The sequence below is a fragment of the Macaca thibetana genome, chromosome X (genome assembly GCF_024542745.1).
Source record: "Macaca thibetana thibetana isolate TM-01 chromosome X, ASM2454274v1, whole genome shotgun sequence".
Classification (NCBI taxonomy): domain Eukaryota; kingdom Metazoa; phylum Chordata; class Mammalia; order Primates; family Cercopithecidae; genus Macaca; species Macaca thibetana.
The window spans coordinates 97,111,551-97,137,234 of record NC_065598.1 but is presented as its reverse complement, the minus strand read 5'-3'; the positions used below and the strand labels follow the sequence as shown (position 1 = coordinate 97,137,234).

The following is a 25,684-nucleotide window of genomic DNA, read 5'->3' as shown; positions in this document are numbered from 1 at the left end:
TGCATTCTGGAACTTGTCACTCTATCTCTAAATATCCCTTCCAGGCTGGGCGCGGTGGCTTACGGCTATAATCCCACCACTTTGGGAGGCCGAGGCTGGAAGATAACTCGAGATCAGGAGTTCGAGACCAGCCTGACCAACATGGTGAAACCCCATCTCTACTAAAAATACAAAATTAGTTGGGCATGGTAGCCCATGCCTGTAATCCCAGCTACTCGAGAGGCTGAAGCAGGAGAACTGCTTGTGCCCGGGACGGGGAGGTTGCAGTGAGCTGAGATCATGCCATTGCACTCCAACCTGGATGACAAAAGAGAAACTCTGTCTCTAAATAAATAAATAAACATCCCCTAAAAAAAAAAATAAAAGTCAGAAGCTTGGCTGGGCACAGTGGCTCATGTCTGTAATCCCAGCACTTTGGGAGGCTGAGGTGGGAGGATCACTTGAGGTCAGGAGTTCGAGACCAGCCTGGCCAACATGGTGAAACCCCGACTTTACTAAAAATACAAATAATTAGCCGGGAGTGGTGGCGCATGCTTGTAATCCTAGCTACTCGCGAGTCTAAGGCAGGATAATTGCTTGAACATGGGAGGCGGAAGTTGCAAAGCCGAGATCGCCCTATTGCAGTCCAGCCTGGGTGACAAGAGCGATACTCTGTCTCAAAAAATAAAAAATAAAAATAAAAATCACAAGCTTAGGTCTAATATATAGAATTTGGGGGAAGTTCTAGTAATCTGGTGCAATTTAAATGCAAGGTGGACATTGAAGAATCTCTAGAAATGAAGACCACAAGGTAGACATGGACTACATAGTTATGCCATGCTAAAGAGTTTAGATTTTATTTTGAAGGTGATGGGGAACCTCTCAAATATTTTAAGCACCTAATTCCAGAAGATTACAATCACATGAGTGAGTGCCGAAGTCAAAAAGGAAAAAACTAGAGTAGAGACTTAGTCGATTTCTAAGGTAGAAATGTAATTCCAAGACAGGCAGACTAGGTTCTGAATATGAGGAGTAAGAGGAAACAAAAGAGGACGACCCCTCAAGACTCACCATAAACAATCTGTTCTTTATCCATATTACATTACATCTTCTTCCTGACATGTGTGAAAGGAAATAAGTTACTCTCTCTTTTCTACAAAGCATGCCAAGCACCTTTTATTTGTGGGGCAGAGTTCACCATAAAAAGTTGAGAACCGCCGGGTGCGGTGGCTCACGACTGTAATCCCAGCACTTTGGGAGGCCGAAGCGGGCGGATCACAAGGTCAGGAGATCGAGACCATCTTGGCTAACACACGGTGAAACCCCGTCTCTACTAAAAATACAAGAAAATTAGCCCGGCGTGGTAGGGGGCGCCTGTAGTCGCAGCTACTAGGGAGGCTGAGGCAGAAGATTGGAGTGAACCCGGGAGGCGGAGCTTGCAGTGAGCCGAGATCGTGCCACCGCACTCCAGCCTGGGCTACAGAGTGAGAGTGTGTCTCATAAACAAACAAACAAACAAAAACTTGAGAACCATGAGCCATTAATCTGATCAAGATTCTCATACCCATCCAGAATACATATGCACATGTAAGATGTATCCTTCTCCTCGCCCCGGCTACAGTCCATTTCAAGAAAGTCTTCTTTTAAGAAACTGGCAAAAAAACGGATATTCTGCCAAATATGCCAAGATTCATATATAGATAGAAAGGTTCCCCATCACCTTCAAAATAAAATCTAAACGCCTTAGTGTAGCATAATTATGTAGTCCATGTCTACCTTGTGATTCTCATCTCTAGAGATTCTTCAATGTCTACCTTGCATTTAAGTTGCACCAGATTACTAGAACTTCCCCCAATTTATTCTACATAAATATGAATGTATGTATTCATATGATATACAGTGACTGGTAGATCGACTGTTTTGTTTACTTTTTTAGGCAAGCCAAAATATTTAAAGATAAAATAGGGCAGAAAAAAAAATCCATTTACCTTCTTCTATGAAAGAAAGGAGGATGCCCTTCTAAATAAAAATTCTTTAAGAATTCAATCTAATATTGGCATCTAAGCCAATGCTGCTTGCCATCCTAAAATTATTTTCCTTTTAAAATAATCTTTGATGTCCATTTCCAGTAATATGGTAGCCAAAATAACCTGAATGAAAGTCCTCCCACACTACAAAACACTTAGAAATACCAAATGAGATACCATCTCACACCAGTTAGAATGGCAATCATTAAAAAGTCAGGAAACAACAGGTGCTGGAGAGGATGGGGAGAAATAGGAACACTTTTACACTGTTGGTGGGATTGTAAACTAGTTCAACCATTATGGAAAACAGTATGGCGATTCCTCAAGGATCTAGAACTAGAAGTACTATATGACCCAGCCATCCCATTACTGGGTATATACCCAAAGGATTATAAATCATGCTGCTATAAAGACACATGCACACGTATGTTTATTGCGGCACTATTCACAATAGCAAAGACTTGGAATCAACCCAAATGTCCATCAGTGACAGATTGGATTAAGAAAATGTGGCACATATACACCATGGAATACTATGCAGCCATCAAAAAGGATGAGTTTGTGTCCTTTGTAGGGACATGGATGCAGCTGGAAACCATCATTCTCAGCAAACTATCGCAAGAACAGAAAACCAAACACCTCATGTTCTCACTCATAGGTGGGAACTGAACAATGAGATCACTTGGACTCGGGAAGGGGAACATCACACACCGGGGCCTATCACGGGGAGGGGGAAGGGGGGAGGGATTGCATTGGGAGTTATACCTGATATAAATGACGAGTTGATGGGTGCTGACGAGTTGATGGGTGCAGCACGCCAACATGGCACAGGTATACATATGTAACAAATCTGCACGTTACGCACATGTACCCTAGAACTTAAAGTATAATAAAAAAAATTAAATAAATAAAAAGATATTTAAGAACAGAAAAAAAAAAGAAATACCAAATACAATATAAAATCCTTTTAAATGTACAGCTGAACTTGCAAGTAAAGGAAATCCCCAGAGGTCAAAACAAAGTGGAAAAACCCAAAACCAGAACATTGGGTAGGAGTTAAAATGTCAGTTGCTCCACTAGGGGTGGGGGTGGGGTGCAGGTAACTTAGTTATCTCATTAAGTAAGGTGGTCAGGGTTTTTGTTTTTTTCCCCCATAGGTTATCAGGGAACAGGTGGTGTTTAGTTATATGAATAAGTTCTTTAGTGGTGATTTGTGAGATTTTGGTGCACCCATCACCCGGGCAGTATACACTGAACCCAATTTGTAGTCTTTGATACCTCACCCCCTTCCCACCCTTTCCCCCTGAGTCTCCAAAGTCCATTGTGTCATTCTTATGCCTTTGCATCCTCATAGCTTAGCTCCCACTTATAAGTGAGAACATACAATGTTTGGTTTCCCATTCCTGAGTTATTTCACTTAGAATAATAGTCTCCAATCCCATCCAGGTCGCTGTGAATGCCATTAATTCACTCCTTTTTATGGCTGGGTAGTATTCCATTGTATATATATACCATGGTTAATTTATCCACTGGTTGATTGATGGGCATTTGGGTTGGTTCCACGTTTTTGCAATTGCAAATTGTGCTGCTATAAACGTGTGTGCAAGTATCTTCTTCGTATAATGACTTCTTTTCCTCTGGGTAGATACCCAGTAGTGGGACCGCTGGATCAAATGGTAGTTCTACTTTCAGATCTTCAAGGAATCTCCACACGTTATTTTTTTTTTCTTTTTTCTTTTTTTTTTTTATGACAGAGTCTCATTCTGTCGCCGTGGTGCGATCTCAGCTCACTGCAACCTCCGCCTCAGCCTCCCGAGTAGCTGGGATTACAGGCGCACACCACCACGCCCAGCTAATTTTTTGTGTATTTTTAGTAGAGACGGGATTTCACTATGTTGGGCAGACTGGTCTCGAATTCCTGACCTCGTGATCCGCCCACCTCGGCCTCCCAAAGTACTAGAATTACAGGCGTGAGCCACCGCGCCCGGCCCCCACACTGTTTTCCATAGTGGCTGTACTCGTTTATATTCCCACCAGCACATAAAAGTGTTCCCTGTTCACTGCATCCACACCAACATCTACTGTTTTTTGATTTTTTGATTATGGCCATTCTTGCAGGAGTAAGGTGGTACTGCATTGTGGTTTTGATTTGCATTTCCCCAATCATTGGTGATATTGAGCACTTTTTCATACACATTTGTATATCTTCTTTTGAGAATTGTCTTTTCATGTCCTTAGCCCACTTTTTGATGGGATTGTTTTTATCTTGCTGATTTGTTTGAGTTCATTGTAGATTCTGGATATTAGTCCTCTGTCAGATGTATAGATTGTGAAGCTTTTCTCCCACTCTGTGGGTTCTCTTTACGCTGCTGACTGTTCCTTTTCTCATGCAAAAGCTCTTTAGTTTAAGACCCAGCTGTTTATCTTTGTTTTTATTACATTTGTTTTTGGGTTCTTGGTCATGAAGTTCTTGCCTAAGCCAATGTCTAGAAGGGTTTTTCTAATGTTATCTTCTAGAATTTTAATAGTTTCAGGTCTTAGATTTAAGTCCTTAATCCACCTTGAGTTGATTTTTGTGTAAGGTGAGAGATGAAGATTCAGTTTCATTCTCTTACATGTGGCTAGCCAATTATCCCAGCACCATTTGTTGAAAAGGATGTCCTTTCTCCACTTTATGTTTTTGTTTGCTTTGTTGAAGATCAGTTGGCTGTAAGTATTTGGGTTTATTTCCAGGTTCTTTATTCTGTCCCATTGATCTATGTGCCTATTTTTATACCAGTACCATGCTGTTTGTCTGACTATGGCCTTATAGGATAGCTTGGAATCAGGTAATGTGATGCCTCCAGATTTGTTCTTTTTGCTTAGTCTTGCTTTGGCTATGTGGGCTCTTTTTTGGTTCCATATGAACTTTAGAATTGTTTTTTCTAATTCTGTGATGAATGATGGTGGTATTTTGATGGGAATTGCATTGAATTTGTAGATTGCTCTCGGAAGGATGGTCATTTTCACAATATTGATTCTACCCATTCATGAGTATGATATGTGTTTCTATTTGCTTGTGTCATCTATGCTTTCTTTCAGCAGTGTTTTGTAGTTTTCCTTGGAGAGGTTTTTCACCTCCTTGGTTAGGTCTTTTCCTAAGTATTTTATCTTTTTCGCAGCTATTGTAAAAGGGGTTGAGTTCTTGATTTGATTCTCAGCTTGGTCACTGTTGGTGTATAGAAGAGCTACTGATGTGTGTACATTAATTTTGTATCTGGAAACTTTGCTGTATTCTTTTATCAGTTTCAGGAGCTTTCTGGAGGAGTCTTTAGGATTTTCTAGGTAAACAATCATATAATCCACAAACAGCGACAGTTTGACTTCCTCTTTACCGATTTGGATGTCCTTGATTTCTTTCTCTTGTCTGATTGCTCTGGCTAGGACTTCCAGCACTACATTGAAAAGAAGTGGTGAGAGTGGGCATCCTTGTCTTGTTCCAGTTCTCAGAGGCAATGCTTTCAACTTTTCCCCATTCAGTATTATGTTGGCTGTGGGTTTGTCATAGATGGCTTTTATTACATTGAGGTATGTCCCTTGTATGCCAATTTTGCTGAGAGTTTTAATCATAAAGGGATGCTGAATTTTGTCAAATGCTTTTTCCGCATCTATTGAGATGATCATGCGATTTTTATTTTTAATTCTGTTTATGTGGTGTATCACATTTATTAACTTGTGTATGTTAAACCATTCCTGCATCCCTGGTATGAAACCAACTTGATCATGGTGGATTATCTTTTTTTCTTCTTCTTCTTTTTGAGACAGAGTTTCGCTCTTGTTGCCCCGGCTGGAGTGCAATGGCACAATCTCGGCTCACTGCAACCTCTGCCACCTGGGTTCAAGCAATTCTCCTGCCTCAGCCTCCTGAGTAGCTGGGATTACAGGCATGCGCCACAACACCCAGCTAATTTTGTATTTTTAGTAGAGATGAGGTTTCTCCATATGGGTCAGGCTGGTTTCGAACTCCTGACCTCAGGTGATCAGCCGGCCTCAGACTCCCAAAGTGCTGGGATTACAGGAGTGAGCTACCACGCCCGGTCCCTGGATTATCTTTTTGATATGTTGTTGGATTTGGTTACTAGAATTTTGTTAAGGATTTTAGCATCCATGTTCATTAGGGATATTGGTCTGTAGTTTTGTTTTTTGGTTATGTCCTTTCCTGGTTTTGGTATTAGAATGATACTGACTTCATAGAATGATTTAGGGAGGGTTCCCTCTTTCTCTATCTTGTGGAATAGTGCCAATACAATTCTTTGAATGTCTGGTAGAATTCTGCTGTGAATCCGTTTGGTCCTGGACTTCTGTTTTTTGTTTTTTGTTTTTTTTTTTGAGACAGAATCTCACTCTGTCACCTAGGCTGGAGTGCAGTGGTGCGATCTCAGCTCACTGCAACCTCTGCCTCCTGGGTTCAAGTGATTCTCCTGCCTCAGCCTCCCGAGTAGCTGGGATTACAGGTGCGTGACACCACTCCCGGCTAATTTTTTTGTATTTTTAGTAGAGACAGGGTTTCACCATATTGGTCAGGCTGGTCTTGAACTCCTGACCTCATGATCCACCTGCCTCGGCCTCCCAAAGTGCTGGGATTACAGGCGTGAGCCACCCCTCCCAGCCCTTTTCTTGGTAATTTTTAAATTACCATATCAATCTCGCTGCTGGTTATTGGTTTGTTCAGAGTATCTAATGCTTCCTGATTTAAGCTAGGAGGGTTGTATCTTCCCAGAAATTTATCCATCTCTTCTAGATTTTCTAGTTTAAGCATGTAAGGCGTTCATAGTAGCCTTGAATGATCTTTTGTATTTCTGTGGTGTCAGTTGTAATATCTCCCCTTTCATTTCTTATTGAGCTTGTTTGGATTTTCTCTCTTCTTTTCTTGATTAATCTTGCTAATGATCTATCAATTTTATTTATCTTTTCAAAGAACCAGCTTTTTGTTTGTTATCTTTTGTATTTTTTTGTTTGCTTGTTTCAATTTCATTTAGTTCTGCTCTGATCTTGGTTATTTCCTTTCTTCTGTTGGGTTTCGGTTTGGTTTGTTCTTGTTTCTCTAGTTCCTTGAGGTGTGACCTTAGATTGTCTGTGCTCTTTCAGACTTTGTGATGTAGGCTTTTAGGGCTATGAACTTTCCTCTTAGCACCGCCTTTGGTGAATCCCAGAGGTTTTGATAGGCTATGTCACTACTGTCATTCCGTTCGAAGAATTTTTTAATTTCCGTCTTGATTTCATTTTTGACCCAATGATCATTCAGGAACAGTTTATTTAACTTTGATGTATTTGCATAGTTTTGAAGCTTCCTTTTGGAGTTGATTTCCAGTTTTATTCCACTGTGGTCTGAGAGAGTGCTTGAGATAATTTCATTTTCCTTAAATGTATTGAGGCTTGCTTTGTGGCCTATCATATGGTCTGTCTTGGAGAAAGTTCCATGCACTGTTGAACAGAATGTATATTCTGAGGTTGTTGCATGGAATGTTCTGTAAGTATCTGTTAAGTCCATTTGTTCCAGGGTATAGTTTAAATCCGTTGTTTCTGTCTTGATGACCTGTCTAGTGCTGTCAGTGGAATATTGAAGTCCCCCACTATTATTGTGTTGAGGTCTGTTTCATTTCTTAGGTCTATTAGTAATTGTTTTATAAATTTGGGAGTTCCAGTGTTAGGTGCATATATGTTTAGGATTGTGATATTTGCCTGTTGGACAAGGCCTTTTGCTGTTACATAATGTCCCTCTTTGTCTTTTTTAGTTGCTGTTGCTTTAAAGTTTGTTTTGTCTGATATAAGAATAGCTACTCCTGGCCGGGCATGGTGGCTCACGCCTGTAATCCCAGCACTTTGGGAGGCTGAGGCGGGTGGATCACAAGGTCAGGAGTTCGAGACCAGCCTGGCCAATATGGTGAAGCCCCGTCTCTACTAAAAATACAAAAATTAGCTGGGCATGGTGGTGAGTGCCTGCACAGCTACTCAGGAGGCTGAGGCAGGAGAATAGCTTAAATCCAGGAGGTGGAGGTTGCAATGAGCTGAGATTGCACTACTGTACTCCAGCCTGGGCGACAGAGTGAGACTCCATCTCAAAAAACAAAAACAAAAACAAAAAGAATAGCTGCTCCTGCTCGCTTTTGGTGTCCCTTTGCATGAAATGTCTTTTTCCACCCCTTTACCTTAAGTTTATGTGAGTCCTTATGTGTTAGGTGAGTCTCTTGAAGGCAGATAGTTGGTGAATTCTTTTTTTTTTTTTTTATGGGACGGAGTTTCACTCTGTCGCCCAGGCTGAAGTGCAGTGGTGCAATCTCGGCTCACTGCAACCTCCGTCTCCCAGGTTCAAGTTGGTTGGTGAATCTTATCCATTCTGCAATTCTATATCTTTTAAGTGGAGCATTAAGTCTATTTACATTCAATGTTAGTACAGAGATGTGAGGTACCATTCCATTCATCATGCTATTTGTTGCCTGTATAGCTTGGTTTTTTTTCTTTTTGTTTTTAAATTGTATTTTTTTTTTTTTTAAGACAGAGTTTCGCTCTTGTTGCCCAGGCTGGGGTACAATGGCACCATCTTGGCTCACTGCAACCTCCGCCTCCCAGGTTCAAGTGATTCTCCTGCCTCAGCCTCCCAAGTAGCTAGGATTACAGGCAAGTGCCACCATGCCCAGCTAATTTTTGTATTTTTAGTAGAGATGGGGCTTCACCATCTTGGCCAGGATGGTCTCGAACTCCTGACCTCGTGATCTACCCTCCTCAGCCTCCCAAAGTGCTGGGATTACAGGTGTGAGTCACCGCGTCTGGCCTGCATTTTTGTTTTTGTTTTTTTTTTTTTTTTGAGACGGAGTCTTGCTCTGTCGCCCAGGCTGGAGTGCAGTGGCCGGATCTCAGCTCACTGCAAGCTCCGCCTCCCGGGTTCACGCCATTCTCCTGCCTCAGCCTCCTGAGTAGCTGGGACTACAGGCGCCCGCCACCTCGCCCGGCTAGTTTTTTGTATTTTTTTAGTAGAGATGGGGTTTCACCGTGTTAGCCAGGATGGTCTCGATCTCCTGACCTCGTGATCCACCCGTCTCGGCCTCCCAAAGTGCTGGGATTACAGGCTTGAGCCACCGCGCCCGGCCTGCATTTTTGTTTTATTGGTCCTGTGAGATTTATGCTTTAAAAAGGTTCTGTTTTGATGTGTTTCCAGGATTTGTTTCAAGATTTAGCGCCCCTTTTGGCAGTTCTTGTAGTGGTGGCTTGGTAGTGGCAAATTCTCTCAGCATTTGTTTGTTTTTAAAAAACCTATCTTTCCTTCATATATGAAGATTAGTTTCACTTGATACAAGATTCTTAGCCGGGCACAGTGGCTCACGCCTGTAATCCCAGCACTTTGAGAGGCCTAGGCAGGCGGATCACCTGAGGTCAGGAGTTCAAGACCAGCCTGACCAACATGGAGAAACCCCATCTCTACTAAAAATACAAAATTAGTCAGGCATGGTGGCGCATGCCTGTAATCCCAGCCACTTGGGAGGCTGAAGCAGGAGAATCGCTTGAACCTGGGAGGCAGAGGTTGCAGTGAGCCAAGATCTCACCATTGCACTCCAGCCTGGGCAACAAGAGCGAAACTACGTCTCAAGAAAAAAAAAAAGATTCTTAGCTGATAATTGTTTTGTTCGAGGAGGCTGAAGATAGGGCCTCAGTCCCTTCTAGCTTGCAGGATTTCTGCTAATAAATCTGCTGTTAATCTGATAGATTTTCCTTTATAGGTTATCTGGTACTTTTGTCTCACAGCTCTTAAGATTCTTTCCTTCATCTTAACTTTAGATAAGCTGATGACAATGTGCCTAGGTGATGATCTTCTGACAATGAAATTCCCAGATGTTCTTTGTGCTTCTTGTATTTGGATGTCTAAGTTTCCAGCAAGGCTGGGGAAGTTTTCCTCGATTATTCCCCCAAATATGTTTTCCAAACTTTCAGATTTCTCTTCTTCCCCAGGAATACCAATTATTCTTAGGTTTGGTCATTTAACATAATCCCACACTTCTTGGAGGCTTTGTTCATATTTTCTTATTCTTTTTTCGTTGTCTTTGTTGGATTGGGTTAATTCGAATACCTTGTCTTTGAGCTCTGAATTTCTTTATTCTACTTGTTCAATTCTATGGCGAGACTTTCCTGAGCATTTTGCATTTCTATAACTGTGTCCATTGTTTCCTGAAGCTTTGATTGTTTTTTATTTATGCTATCCATTTCACTGAATATTCCTCTCTTCACTTTTTTTTTCTTTTTTTTTTTAAGATGGAGTTTCACTCTTGTTGCCCAGGCTGGAGTGCAATGGCACTATCTCAGCTCACTGCAACCTCCGCCTCCCGGGTTCAAGCAATTCTCCTGCCTCAGACTCCTGAGTAGCTAGGACTACAGGCATGCACCACCACATCTGGCTAATTTTGTATTTTAGTAGAGACAGGGTTTCTCCATGTTGGTCAGGCTGGTCTCGAACTTCTGACCTCAGGTGATCTGCCCACCTTGGACTCCCAAAGTGCTGGGATTATAGGCATGAGCCACCATGCTCGGCCTTCTCTTCTTGTTTCATTTCCTTTCTTTTCTTTCCTTTTTTTTTTTTTTTTTTTTGAGATGGAGTCTCACTCTGTTGCCCAGGCTGGAGTGCAGTGGCACAATCTTGGCTCACTGCAACCTCTGCCTCCCAGGTTCAAGCGATTCTCCTGCCTCAGCCTCCCAAGTAGCTAAGACTACAGGTGTGTGCCACCACACCTGGCTAATTTTTTTGTATTTTTAGTAGAGACGAGGTTTCACCGTGTTAGCCAGGATGGTCTTGGTCTCCTGACCTCATGATCCGCCCACCTCAGCCTCCCAAAGTGCTGGGATTACAGGTGTGAGCCACCGTGCCTCTCCAATTTTTTTTTATTTCCTTACATTGGGCTTCACCTTTCTCTGGTGCCTCCCTGAGTAGCTTAATTACTAACCTCCAGAATTCTTTTTCAGGTAAATCAAAGATTTCTTCTTGGTTTGGATCCATTGCTGGTGAGTTAGTGTGATCTTTTGTGGGTGTCAAGGAAAGTGTGATCTTTTGTGGGTGTCAAGGAACCTTGTTTTTTCATATTACCAGAGTCAGTTTTCTGGTTCCTTTTCATTTGGGTAGGCTCTATCAGAGGGAAGGTCCAGGGCTGAAGGCCGTTGTTCAGATTCTTTTGTCCCATGGCATGTTCCCTTGATGTAATACTCTCCCCCTTTTCCTGTGGATGTGGCTCCCTAAGAGCCAAGCTGTAGTGATTGTTACAGCTTTTCTGGATCTAGCCACCCAGCAAGTCTACCAGGCTCTGGGTTTGTACTCGGGGTAGTCTGCACAGAGTCCTGTGATGTGAACCGTCTATGGATCTCTCAGCTGTGGATACCAGCACCTGATCTGGTGAAGATGGAAAGGGGGTGAAATGGACTCTGTGAAGGTTCTTAGCTTTGGTGGTTTAATGCACTATTTTTGTGCTTGTTGGCCTCCTGCTGGGAGGTGGCGCTTTCCAGACAGCATCAGCTGTGGTAGTATGGGGAGGAACAGGCGGTGGGCGGGGCCCTAGAACTCCCAAGAGTATGTGCCCTTTGTCTTCAGTTACCAGGGTGGGTAGGGTAGGATCATTGGGTTGGGGCAGGGCTAGGTGTGTCTGAGCTCAGAGTCTCCTTGGGCAGGTCTTGCTGCAGCTGCTGTGGGGTATGGGGGTGAGGCTCCCAGGTCAATGGAGTTATAATCATAGAAGGATTATGGATGTCTCTACTGTGTTGTGCAGGTTGTCAGGAAAGTGGGGGAAAGCCAGCAGTCACAGGCCTCACACAGCTCCCACAGAATCCAAAGGGCTGGTCTCACTCCCACTGTACCCCCACCCAACAGCACTGAGTCTGTTTCCAGGCAGTGAGTAAGCAGGGCTGAGATCTTGCCCCAGGCTACCCACCTCCCAGCTGTGAAAGCAAGTATGGCTTTCCTTCTTACCCCGCCTGTGGAGTCTGCACACCAGATTCATGCCCCACCCCCTAACAAGTTCTGGCCAGAAGACTTCTCCATCAGTCCATCAGTTCGAACTGTCTTTTTTGTTTGTTTGTTTGTTTGTTTTTGAGACGGAGTTTTGCTCTGTCGCCCAGGCTAGAGTGCAGTGGCACGATCTCAGCTCACTGCAGCCTCTGCCTCCTGGGTTCAAGTAATTCTCCTGCCTCAACCTTCCGAGAAGCTGGGATTACAGGCACGCACCACTACACCTGGCTAATTTTTGTATTTTTAGTAGAGACGAGGTTTCACCATCTTGGCCAGGCTGGTCTCGAACTCCTGACGTCCGGTGATCCACCCTCCTCACCCTCTCAAAGTGCTAGGATTACAGACTTGAGCCACTGTGCCCGGCCTCAGTTCAAATTGTTACAAAGTTCGGCTGGAGATTTCTTTCTCCCTGTGACCTTTTCCAAGTGCCTCTGGCCACCCTACCAAAGGACCCCTGTAAGGCCAGGCAGAAATGGTTTGCTAGGGGACCCAGTGAGCTCACAGGGCTTTTCCCACTCTTTCCTCTACTCCTGTATTTCGCACGGTATCTAAATTGACTCAGCTCCAGGTAAGGTCAGAATCTTCTCCCGTAACCTAGGCCTTCAGTTTCCCCAGTGGGGGTGTGTGTTCGGGGGCAGAAGAGCTCCCTTTCCCACTTCCACAGTTTGGGCACTCACAGTGTTTGGTGTGTCTCCTGGGTCCTGCAGGAGCAGTCCGCTTTCTTCAGAGGGTCTGTGGGTCCTCTTGGGTTTCCTGATTTATTCCTGCAGTCGTTCCGGAGCAAAATTTCATGATGCGAGCGTCCACATGTTGCTCTGTTCGTCCAAGTTGGAGCTGCAATCTAGTCCTGCCTCCCATCTGCCGTGATCCACCTTCTTCTTCTTCTTTTTTTATATGGAACACTTCACGGATTTGTGCATTATCCTTGTGCAGGGACCATGCTAATCTTTTCTGCATCATTCCAATTCCAGTACATGTGCTGCTGAAGCGAGCACACATGCTTAGGTTCTGATGGCCTTGTAGAGGCAGGAGACAGAGCCTTCGGCCTAAGTAAGGCAGGGGGTTGGAACTGAAACACCTGTAGGAAGTTGGGAGTTTCAAAGGACTACACCTTCAATAAGGTTGAACTAGACAAAAATTCATTCGCTAGCATAGGAAGACAACCTGGGCTCTAAGAAGGTAGAAAACAGGTCTCCCTCTGAAGCCTGCTTTCACATGGGTTTGGGATTCAAAATGTATAACTCCTACAATGTCCAGGAACCCTCTACACCAAACAATAAGTATAAAGTGTATACTCACTTAAGAGTATAACTATTGTTATTCCTACCTAGCAGAAGCAACATAAAACAACTCTAGAGAGACATATCCCTCACAAGATCCCCACAAGTAAAGCTGCACTGAACACAATTTAAAATAAAAAATTATAAAACACATGAAAAAACACCACACCATAATCAAATGTCTGAAGACACAACACATAGACCCTGAAACATGCAGACTCATCTAATACACACTATAAAATATGCTTAAAATGATTAAAGATATAATTGAAAATGTAAGAAAAGAACAAGACATTATTTTGTTTTTACAGATTTGAGGATACAAATGCAGCTTTGTTACATGGATATATTGTGTAGTGGTGAAGTTTGGGCTTTAAAGTGTAACCATCACTCAAATCATATACATAGAACCCATTAGGTAATTTTTTTTTTTTTTTTTTTTTTTTTTTTTTGAGACGAAGTCTTGCTCTGTCGTCCAGGCTGGAGTGCAGTGGCGCGATCTCCACTCACTGCAAGCTCCGCTGCCTCCTGGGTTCACGCCATTCTCCTGCCTCAGTCTCCCGAGAAGCTGGGACTACAGGCGCCTGCCACCACGCCTGGCCAATTTTTTTGTATTTTTAGTAGAGACGGGGTTTCACCGTGTCAGCCAGGATGGTCCCGATCTCCCGACCTCGTGATCCGCCCGCCTCGGCCTCCCAAAGTGCTGGGATTACAGGCGTGAGCCACCACGCCTGGCCGAGGTAATTTTTTTTTTTTTTTTTTTTTTTGCGACAGAGTTTCGCTCTTGGTGCCCAGGCTGGAGTGCAGTGGTGCAATCTTGGCTCACTGCAATCTCTGCCTCTGGGGTTCAAGCGATTCTTCTGTCTCAGCCTCACAAGTAGCTGGGATTACAGGCGCGTGCCACCAAGCCCAGCTAATTTTTTGCATTTTTAGTTGAGACGGGGTTTCATCATGTTGGCCAGGCTGGTCTCAAACTGCTGACCTCAGGTGATCCACCCGCCTCAGCCTCCCAAAGTGCTGGGATTACAGGTGTGAGCCGCTGAGCCTGACCCATTAGGTAATTTTTTATCCCTTACACCTCTTGCACCTCCCACCTTTCTGGGTCTACAGTGTCTATTATTCCACTCCAGTACACTATTTTTAAAAGGCCAGGTAGTATTGAAAAAGAATTCTAGACATGAAAAAAAGTTTTAAATTTAAAAACTCAATAGACATGTTAAACCACAGATTGGGCACAATTAAAGAGAAAAGTGGTAACTAGAAAAATAGATATATAGAATGCAACACAGAGAGAGAAAGAAATAAAAAATATGAAAAGAGGTAAAGAGACATGCAGGACAAATTTTGAAAGTAATATTCAAAGAAGTAATGATTGAGGGTATTCTAGAACTGATTGTTTAAAAATGTGAATTCTTGGGCTGGACACGGTGGCTCATGCCTGTAATCCCAGCACTTTGGGAGGCCAAGGCAGGTGGATCACCAGGTCAGCAGTTCAAGACCAGCCTGACCAAGATGGTGAAACCCCATCTCTACTAAAAATACAAAAAAATTAGCCAGGCGTGGTGGCAGGCACCTGTAATCCCAGCTACTCGGGAGGCTGAGGCAGGAGAATTGCTTGAACCCGGGCGGCAGAGGTTGCAGCAAGCTGAGATCGTGCCACTGCACTCCAGGCTGGGTGACAGACTGAGACTCCATCTAAAATAAAATAAAATAAAATAAAATAAAATAAAATAAAATAAAAAGAAATGTGAATTCTCAAATTCAGAAACTGTGAGTCCTGAGCAAGATAAATACAATAAATTCACATTTAGACCATTTTATTGAATCTTTAGAACATCAAAACAAATGATCCTGGTGATAATACTTAACATTTTCTATGTGCCCCATTGCTCTAAACACTGTACCCAAGAGATAATCATTTAAATATATTGTTATATTTTCTTCCAGTGTTTTATTGATGTATGTATATGCACAATATAAAAATTCAGAATAATTTTTGTATTATTCAAAACAAAATCAGAATAAACCCACACATAAAAACTTGTATTCTTCTTTTTTTTTTTTTGCTCAACATTTTACCATAAGCATTTTCCTATGTTATTAAGCAGCAGCAATAGCTGCAATAACAGCATAAATAACAACTAACATTTTAGTGTTGTTGTCAGGAGTATGGGTTTTGAAATCAAACTTTCCAGGTTTGAGTCCCAGCTCACCACTTACTAGCCATGTGGTGGACAAGTGACTCATCCTCTCTCTGATTCCATGTCCTCAGTAGTAAAAACCTACATCCTGGGGTTATTGTGAGTTACTATTTACTTTTTTTTTTTTTTTTTTTTTTGAGACAGAGTTTCACTTTCACTGCCCAGGCTGGAGTACAATGGTACAATCTCGGCTCACTGCAACCTTCGCCTCCCAGATTCAAGCGATTCTCCTGCCTCACCCTCCCCAGTAGCCGGGATTACAGGCGCTCGCCACCACAGGTGACTAATTTTTGTCTTTTTAGTAGAGACGGGGTTTCACCATGTTGGCCAGGCTGGTCTTGAACTCCTGACCTCAAGTGATCCACCTGCCTCAGCCTCCCAGAGTGCTGGGATTATAGGCATGAGCCACTGTGCCCCCAGTCTTGTGAGTTCCTGTTTACTAAGCTATCTGCTGGGCACTGTGCTAAACACATGAATAATGTCATTTAATAATAATAATAATAATAATAATAACCACCCAGTGGATTAGAAACTGCCCTTGGTCCTATTTTATAGATGAGAAAAGGGGCTTAGGAAGACTCTTAGGTGATTTGCCCAAAATCATATGACCAATGATGAAGGTTTGACTTGAGTTCAGATCTATCCCCAAAACCTATGCTCTCAATTGTTGTGCTACACTGTTCTTCCATATCATTTTATTTTATTTTGTTTTATTTTATTTACTTACTTATTTTGAGACAGAGTTTTTGTCACCCAGGCTGGAGTGCAGGGGCACTATCTCGGCTCACTAAAACCTCCGCCTCTCGGGATCAAGTGATTCTCATGCCTCAGCCTCCCGAGTAGCTGGGATTACAGGCATGCGCCATCACGCCCAGCTAATTTTTGTATTTTTTAGTAGAGATGAGGTTTCAACATGTTGGTCAGGCTGGTCTCGAACTCCTGACCTCATGATGCGCCTGCCTCGGCCTCCTAAAGTACTGGGATTACAAGTGTGAGCCACCCCGCCTGGCCTCTTCCATATCATTTTAAAGGCTTCATAGTATGTACAAATCATAAAGTTCACCACAATATTCCACAAATGTTGCACATTTAGATCTTTTCCATTTATTTTCTATTACAAATAACCTGGTAAAGCACATCTTTGCCCATAAAATATTGTGTGCACTTCAGATAAACCCTTTTAGTGGAATTACTCTGAAGTGGACTTACTAAGTAAAAAAGTATGACATTTTAAGGGTCTTCATGTATGTTACCAAACTGCTTTTCAGAAAGGTTGAAACCATTTACATACTCACTGGCAGTGTATGAGAGCAAAGTTGAGTTTTTAATTTTTTTAATTTTTATTTTTTGAGATGGAATCTCACTCTGTCGCCCAGGCTGGAGTGCAGTGGCGTGATCTTGGCTCACTGCAACCTCTGCTTGCTGGATTTAAGTGATTCTCCTGCCTCAGCCTCCCGAGTAGCTGGGACTATAGGCTCATGCCACCATGCCCGGACAATTTTTTGTATTTTTAGTAGAGACTGGGTTTCACCATGCTGACCAGGCTGGTCTGGATCTCCTGACTTCATGATCCACCTGCCTTGGCCTCTCAAAGGGCTGGAATTACAGGCGTGAGCCACTGCGCCTGGCATGTCATTTCTGTATGTTGGTAATCTTTCAAGTACTCTCTTCTAGCTACTTTGAAATATACAATATATTGTTTCTAACTCTAGTGACCCTACTCTGCTATGGAACATTAGAACGTATTTATTCTAACTGTATGACTGGATCCATTAACCAACCTTTTATTCATCACCTGCCTCCCACCCACACACCCTTTCCAGCCTCTGGTATCTATAATTCTCTTCTCTATTTCCATGAGGTCAACTTTTTTCTTTCTTTTCTTTTCTTTTTTTTTTTTGAGACGGAGTCTTGCTCTGTCGCCCAGGCTGGAGTGCAGTGGCGTGATCTCGACTCACTGCAAACTCCGCCTCCCGGGTTCACGCAATTCTCCTGCCTCAGACTTCCGAGTAGCTGGGACTACAGGTGCTTGCCGCCACGCCCGGCTAATTTTTTGTATTTTTTTTAGTAGAGACAGGGTTTCACCATGGTCTCAATCTCCTGACCTTGTGATCTGCCCTCCTTGGCTTCCCAAAGTGTTGGGATTACAGGCGTGAGCCACCGCACCTGGCGGGGGTCAACTTTTTTCATTTCCAGCATATGAGTGAGAATATGTAGTATTTGTTTTTCTGTGCCTGGCTTATTTAATATAATGACATCTAGTTAGTTCCATTTATGTTGCTACAAATGACATGATTTCATTCTTTTTTTATGGCTGAATAGTATCCCACTGTGTATATATACCACATTTTCTTCTTCTTCTTCTTTTTTTTTTTTTTTTTAGAGATGGGATCTTGCAATGTTGCCCAGGCTAGAGTGCAGTGGCACAATCATGTCTTCAATATCCCACTTTCAGCATTGGACAGATTTTCCAGACAGAAAAATCAACAGAGAAATTTCAGACTTAATCTGCATTATAGAAAAAGTGGATCCAATAGATATTTACAGAACATTTAATCCAACAGCTGCAAAATACACATTCTTCTCCTAGCACATGGATCATTCTCAAGGACAACCATATGTTAGGTCACAAAGCAAGTCTTAAGACTTTTTTTTTTTTTTTTTTTTTTGAGACGGAGTCTCGCTCTGTGGCCCAGGCTGGAGTGCAGTGGCCGGATCTCAGCTCACTGCAAGCTCCGCCTCCCAGGTTCATGCCATTCTCCTGCCTCAGCCTCCCGAGTAGCTGGGACTACAGGCGTCCGCCACCTCGCCCAGCTAGTTTTTTGTATTTTTTTAGTAGAGACGGGGTTTCACCATGTTAGCCAGGATGGTCTCGATCTCCTGACCTCGTGATCCACCCGTCTCGGCCTCCCAAAGTGCTGGGATTACAGGCTTGAGCCACCACGCCTGGCCCAAGACATTTTTAAACATTGAAATAACATCAAGCATCTTCTCTGACCACAATGGAATAAAACTAGAAATCAATAATGAGAGGGATTTTAGAAACTATACAAACACATGGAAATTAAACAGTATGCTCCTGAATGACAAGTGGGTCCATGAAGAAATTAAGAAGAAAATTGAAAAATTTCTTGAAACAAATGATAATGGAAACACAACATACCAAAACCTATGCGATACAGCAAAAGCAGTAGTAAGAGGGAAGTTTATAGCTATAAGCACCTACATCAAAAAAGAAGAAAAACTCCAAATAAATAATCTAACCATGCATCTTAAAGAACTAGAAAACTAAGAGCAAACAAACCCAAAATTATTAGAAGAAAATAAATAATATAGATCAGAGCAGAAATAAAATAAAAATGAAGAAAACAATACAAAAGATCCATGAAAGGAAAAGTTGATTTTTTAAAAAGATAAACAAAATAGACAAACCCTTTGCCAGAACAGTGAGGGAAAAAAACAAAGAAGACCCAAATAAATAAAATGAGAGATGAAAATGGAGACATTACAACTGATTCTGCAGAAACTTAAAGGATCATTAGTGGCTACTATGAGCCAATAAATTGGAAAATCTAGAAGAAATGGATACATTTCTAGACACATATAATGTACCAGGATTGAACCAGGAAGAAATCCAAAACCTGAACAGACGAATAACAAGTAATGAGATCGAAGGCATAATAAAAAGTCTCCCAGCAAAGAAAAGCCCAGGACCCAAAGACTTCACTAGTGAATTCTACCAAACATTGAAAGAAGAAGTAATACCAGTCCTACTCAAACTATTCCAAAAAATAGAGGAGGAGGGAAGCCTCCCAGTCTCATTCTACAAGGCTAGTATTACCTTGATACCCAAATTAGACAAAATACATCAAAAAATAAAAATAAAACTACAAGCCAATTTCTTTGATGAATGTAGATGCAAACATACTCAACAAAATACTAACCAACTGAATTGAACACATTAAAAAGGTAATTCACCCTGACCAAGTGGGATTTATCCCTGGAATGCAAGGTTGGTTAGACATACACAAGTCAATCAATATGATTCATCATATCAACACAATGGAGGATAAAAACCATATGATGTGGGTGGGCATGGTGGCTCACGCCTGTAATCCCAGCACTTTGGGAGGCCAAGGCAGGTGGATCGCTTGAGGTCACAAGTTTGAGACCAGCCTGGCCAACATGGTGAAACCCTGTCTCTACTAAAAATACAAAAATTAGCCGGGTGTGGTGGCACACATCTGTAATCCCAGGTACTCAGCAGTCTGAGGCAGGAGAGTCACTTGAACCTGGGAGGCAGAGGTTGCAGTGAGCTGAGATCATGCCACTACACTCCAAACTGGGCAACAGAGCAAGACTCCATCTCAAAAAAACAAAAACAAAAAAACCATATGATGATTTCAATTGATGCTGAAAAAACATTTGATAAAATTCAACATTTCTTCGTGATAAAAACCCTCAAAAAACTGGGTATAGAAGGAACATACTTCAACATAATAAAGACAATATATGACAGACCCATAGCTGTTATTAGACTGAATGGGGAAAAACTGAAACCCTTTCCTCTAAGATGTGGAACACAACAAGGATGCCCACTGTCACCACTGTTGTTCAACATAGTACTGGAAGTCCTAGCTAGAGTAATCAAAGAAGAGAGATATAAAGGACACCCAAATTGGAATGGAAGAAATCCAATTATCCTTGTTTGCAGATAATATGATCTTATATTTGGAAAAACCTAAAGACTCCACTAAAATACCATTAGAACTGATAAACAAATTCAGTAAAGTTGCAGGATACAAAATTAGCATACAAGAATCAGTAGCATTTCTATAAGCCAACAGTGAACAATCTGAAAAAGCAATCAAGAAAGCAATTCCATTTACAATAGCTACAAAAAACAAACAAACAAAAAAACAAAACACCTAGGAATTAACCAAAGACGTGAAAGATCTCTACAATGAAAACTATCGGGCTGGTAAAAAGTAATTGTATTTTTTGCAATTACTTGTTTTGTTTGTTTGTTTGCTTTTCTGAGACAGAATCTTGCTCTGTCACCCAGGCTGGAGTGCAGTGGTACGATCTCGGTTCATTGCAACCTCTGCCTCCTGGGTTCAAGTGATTCTCCTGCCTCAGCCTCCCAAGTAGCTGGGATTACAGGTGCATGCCACCATGCCTGGCTAATTTTTGTATTATTAGAGATGGGTTTCGCCATGTTGGCCAGGCTGGTCTTAAACTCCTGATGTCAAGTGATCCCCCTGCCTTGGCCTCCCAAAGTGCTGGGATTACAAGCATGAGTCACTGCACCCAGCTGCCATTACTTTTAATGGCAAAAACTGCAATTACTTTTGCACCAACCTAATATAAAACATTGATGCAAGAATTTGAAGAAGACACAAAAAAATGAAAGGGTGTTCCATGTTCATGAACTGGTAGAATAAATGTTGTTAAAATGTCAATACTAGCCAGGTGCGGTGGCTCACGCCTGTAATCCCAGCAATTTGGGAGGCCAACGCAGGTGAATCACCTGAGGTCAGGAGTTCAAGACCAGCCTGACCAATATGATGAAACCCCGTCTCTACTAAAAATACAAAAAGTAGCCGGGCATGGTGGCACATACCTGTAATCTCAGCTATTCAGGAGGCTGAGGCAGGGAGTCACTTGAACCCGAGAGATGGAGGTTGCGATGAGCCGAGATTGTGCCATTGCACTCCAGCCTGGGAAACAAGAGCAAAACTGTGAAAAAGAAAAAAAAAAAGTACTATCCAAAGCAATCTACAGATTCAATGCAATCCCTATCTAAATACCAATGACAGTCACAGAAATAGAAAAAAAATCCTAAAATTTTTATGCAACCATAAACGACCCAGAATAGCAAGAACCATACCCAACAAAAAGAACAAAACTGGAGGAATTACATTACCTGACTTCAAATTATACTACAGAGCTATAGTAACCAAAACAGCATGGAACAGGCAGAAAAACAGACATGTAGACCAATGGAACAGCATAGAGTACCCAGAAACAAATCCATACATCTACAGCAAACTCATTTTCAACAAAGGTGCCAAGAAAATATGCTGGGGAAAAGACAGTCTCTTCAATAAATGGTGCTGGGAAAACTGGATATTCATAAGCAGAAAAAATGAAACTAGGTCCCTATCTTCACCATCTACAAAAGTCAAATCAAAATGGATTAAAGACTTAAATCCAAGACCTCAAACCATGAAACTACTACAAGAAAACACTGAGGAAACTCTCCACGATGTTGGACTGGGCAAAGATTTCTTGAGTAATCCACAAGCACAGTCCAAAGCGAAATGGACAAATGATTTAAAAAGCTTCTGCACAGGAAAGGAAACAATCAACAAAGTGAAGGGACAACCCATGGGTGGGAGAAAATATTTGCAAAGTACTCATCTGACAAGGGATTAATAACCAGAATATGCAAGGAGTTCAAACAACTCTATAGGAAAAAAAAAATCTAATAATCCAGTTAAAAAATGCGCCAAATATCTGAATAGATCATCAGAGAAATGCAAATCAAAACTATATTGAGATACCGGCCAGGTGCGGTGGCTCACGCCTGTAATCCTAGCACTTTGAGAGGCCGAGGTGGGTGGATCACTTGAGGTCAGGAGTTCGAGACCAGCCTGGCCAACATGGTGAACTTCGTCTCTACTAAAAATACAAAAAATTAGCTGCGTGTGGTGACCCATTTCTATAATCCCAGCTACTCGGGAGGCTGAGACAGGAGAATCACTTGAGCCTGGGAGGTTGCAGTGAGCCGGGATTGTGCCATTGCACTCCAGCCTGGGGGACAGAGCAAGACTTGGTCTTAAAAAAAAAAAAAAGAAAGAAAGAAAGAAAGAAAAGAAAACCCCCTAAAAAATGATAATGAGATACCCTCTTACCCCAGTTAAATTGGCTTTTATACAAAAGACAGGCAATAACAAATGCTGGTGAAGATGTGGCAAAAAGGGAATCCTCGTACACTGTCGGTGGGAATATAAATTAGTACAACCACTGTGGAGAATGGTTTGGAGATTTCCTCAAAGAACTAAAAATAGAGCTACTATATGATCCAGCAATCCCACTTCTGGGCATATACCCTAAAGAAAGAAAATCAATATATTGAACATATATCTGCATTCCCATGTTTACTGCAGCATTATTTCACAATAGCCAAGATTTGGAAGCAACTTAAATGTTAATCAGCAGATGAATAGATAAATAAAATTTGGTACATATACACAATGGAGTATTTTCCAGCCATAAAAAGAGTGAGATCTTGTCATTTACAACAACAAAGGTGTACCTGGAGGTGATTATGTTAAGTGAAATAAGCCAGGCACAGAAAGACAAACTGCACGTGTTTTCACTTATTTGCGGGAGCTAAAAATTAAAACAATTGAACTCATGGAGATACAGAGTAGAAGGATGGCCACCAGAGGCTGGGAATGGGGTGATGGGGGAGTGGAGGGGAAGTGGGGATGGTTATTGAGTACAAAAAATAGAAAGATGAATAAGACCTAGTATTTGATAGCACAACAGGGTGACTATAGTCAACAGTAATTTAATTGTACATTTAAAAATGACTAGGCTGGGCGCAGTGGCTCACGCCTGTAATCCCAGCACTTTGGGAGGCTGAGGTGGGCAGATCACAAGGTCAGGAGATCAAGACCATCCTGGCTAATACAGTGAAACCCTGTCTCACTAAAAACACAAAAAGATTAGCCAGGCATGGTGGCGCGCACCTGTAGTCCCAGTTACCCGGGAGGCTGAGGCAGGAAAATGGCGTGAACCCGGGAGGCGGAGCTTGCAGTGAGCCGAGATCACGCCACTGCACTCCAGCCTGGGCCACAGAGCAAGACTCCGTCTCAAAAAAACAAAAACGAAAAACCTAAAAGAGTATAACTGGATTGTTTGTAACACAAAGGATAAATGCTTGAGGTGATGGGTACTCTATTTACCCTGATGGGATTATTATGCATTTCATGCCTTATCAAAAATATCTCACGTACCCATAAACATATACGTCTACTATGTACGCACACACACAAAAAAAATGAAAATGAAAAAAAGAAAGCGAAAAGAGAAAAAAGAGGAAGAAAAAATTACTCTGTTTTCAGACTGGTTTTGTTTTGGGGGATTCAATGCTTAGCCAGTTCATTTACAGCTCTCCCTTGGTGTTCAGTTCCTGCTTACATGGATCCTCATGTCAGCCAGAGGTGAAAACTTAGGTTCTTCTCGGCCCTTTTCTGAGCATATTTCTGAGCATGAGCGCCTGGCATGCATGTGACCTTTTTCAACTCTCTGGTATACACAGGAGCTGTTAAAATCCCTTATTTCCCCACATATTTCCTTTCCGATCTTCTTCCTTCCTTCAGTCTATTATTTGTTCTGACCGTTATCTCTTTCGCTAGGCTGCTCCAGACAATACTGTGCCTTCAAATACTTTCAGCAAAAACGACCTACTTCTGAGAATGCTCCAAGTTGAGTGAAATGAGGCAGGTCCTCGCACCAGTTCTTGAGAGAACCACTAGTCAGGGTGAAGCATAAAACTGCAACATTTGGAAATAAGGTCTGCATTGCTCCCTCCAGCACTATAAAGTTATACCAGGAGTGTGAGATGCTACCTTCATGACTGCTGCTGATCTAAAGCAGGGAGTTGGCAAGCAGGTGATTAAAAACACCACAGCATTCTTTTACTGCAATGTAGCTGCTGCTTTCTTCATTAAGCTTTCCCTTGCTTGTTGTAAGTTTTCGACTAAATTCCAGAGTTCTGCAAAAATTTACAGTCTTTGACAGCTTGTTATTTGATTTTGGAGGGATGGAGCCCTGGGGTTCCCTATTTTGCCATTTTCCATGACATCACGAACAAGTATCGTTGTCATAAGCTTTTGATTAGTTTCCAGAGCTCTGATAAAGTTGATTTTGACACTGTTTGCCAGTTTATTTTCTGCTTTTGTGAAGGGATAGACTTTTGGAGTTCCCTACTCTGTCATTTTTGCTAATGTTACTTAAATTCAGGAATCTTTTTTAGGGAAAATTGTCCATTTCAGTATTTTACTCCAACAGGGAGTCATTGCTGGAAGAAGACAATGTCTGACCACTCTGACTTCTACGATGGTCTAGTCATAACTCTCAGATGCAGCAATTTCATTGGCGGAAGCTTTACCTTACAGAAGATGGGCCTTATTAAAACGATAAGCAATAGCTCCATTAAACAGGTACAACAATATCTAAATTTTTTTATTTTTTTATTTTTTTTTTGAGACGGAGTTTCACTTTTGTTGCCCAGGCTGGAGTGCAATGGCTCGATCTCGACTCACTGCAACCTCCGCCTCCTGGGTTCAAGCAATTCTCCTGCCTCAGTTTCCCGAGTAGCTGAGATTACAGACATGTGCCACCACACCCGGCTAATTTTGTATTTTTAGTAGAGATGAGATTTCACCATGTTGGCCATTCTGGTCTTCAACTCCTGACCTCAGATGATCCACCTGCCTCCGCCTCCCAAAGTGCTGGGATTACAAGTGTGAGCCACTGCACCCAGCCAACAATGTCTAAATTTTTAAAAGGTTGATTATATAGCTTTTATTCTCTTCCTCTTGCTTTCTTTTTTCCCACTAGCACGTTTTCTTCCTCGTACTTTTCTGTATTTTTTTTTTTTTTTGGAGATGGAGTCTTGCTCTGTTGCCCAGGCTGGAGTGCAATGGCACGATCTTGGCTCACTGCAACCTCCGCCTCCCGGGCTCAAGTGATTCTCCTGCCTCCGTCTCCTGAGTAGCTGGGATTACAGGCGTGCACCACCATGTATGGCTAATTTTTGTATCTTTAGTAGAGATGGGTTTCACCATGTTGGCCAGTCTGCTCTCGAACTCCTGACCTCGTGGATCCGCCCGTCTTGGCCTCTAAAAGTGCTGGGATCACAGGTGTAAGCCACCGCACCCGGCCTCTGTATTTTGTAAAATGTTTTATAGTCAACATGCATTTACATTTTATAGAAAGACATGTAAATATCTTGTTTTATAAGTGGAATAAAAGAGATTTATGAATGTAATAAGAAAGAATTCAAGTTCCTTACTACAGCTTATGAAGAACAGTTAAATTTTAAATTATCTTCTCCCCTGAAGAAAAATATAAATAATTGTAGTTTTACTTTATTATATT

The 25,684-nt window shown here is 42.1% G+C and overlaps 2 protein-coding genes and 1 non-coding gene across 7 annotated transcripts in view; all 3 read right to left on the bottom strand.

Annotated features, from left to right (window-relative positions):
• The window catches only part of TCEAL2 (transcription elongation factor A like 2), a 647,988-nt gene extending 646,396 nt beyond the window's left edge, over window positions 1-1,592 (bottom strand). Inside the window, exon 1 of the mRNA XM_050775986.1 lies at window positions 1,589-1,592. The gene's annotated coding sequence lies outside the window, so the exon portion shown is untranslated. The remainder of the gene's footprint in view (window positions 1-1,588) is intronic.
• RPL36A (ribosomal protein L36a) overlaps window positions 1-25,684 on the bottom strand; it is a 220,536-nt gene that overhangs the window by 58,499 nt on the left and 136,353 nt on the right. The window contains exon 1 of one of the 5 annotated variants that reach the window (XM_050776052.1): window positions 7,613-7,616. The exons of the other annotated variants lie outside the window; for them this stretch is intronic. The gene's annotated coding sequence lies outside the window, so the exon portion shown is untranslated. Of the gene's footprint in view, window positions 1-7,612; window positions 7,617-25,684 lie in introns of those variants that run through there. 5 annotated transcript variants of the gene reach the window in all.
• LOC126946973 (U6 spliceosomal RNA) lies at window positions 12,916-13,022 on the bottom strand. The gene has a single exon (XR_007722835.1). It is a non-coding gene; the product is annotated as a U6 spliceosomal RNA (small nuclear RNA).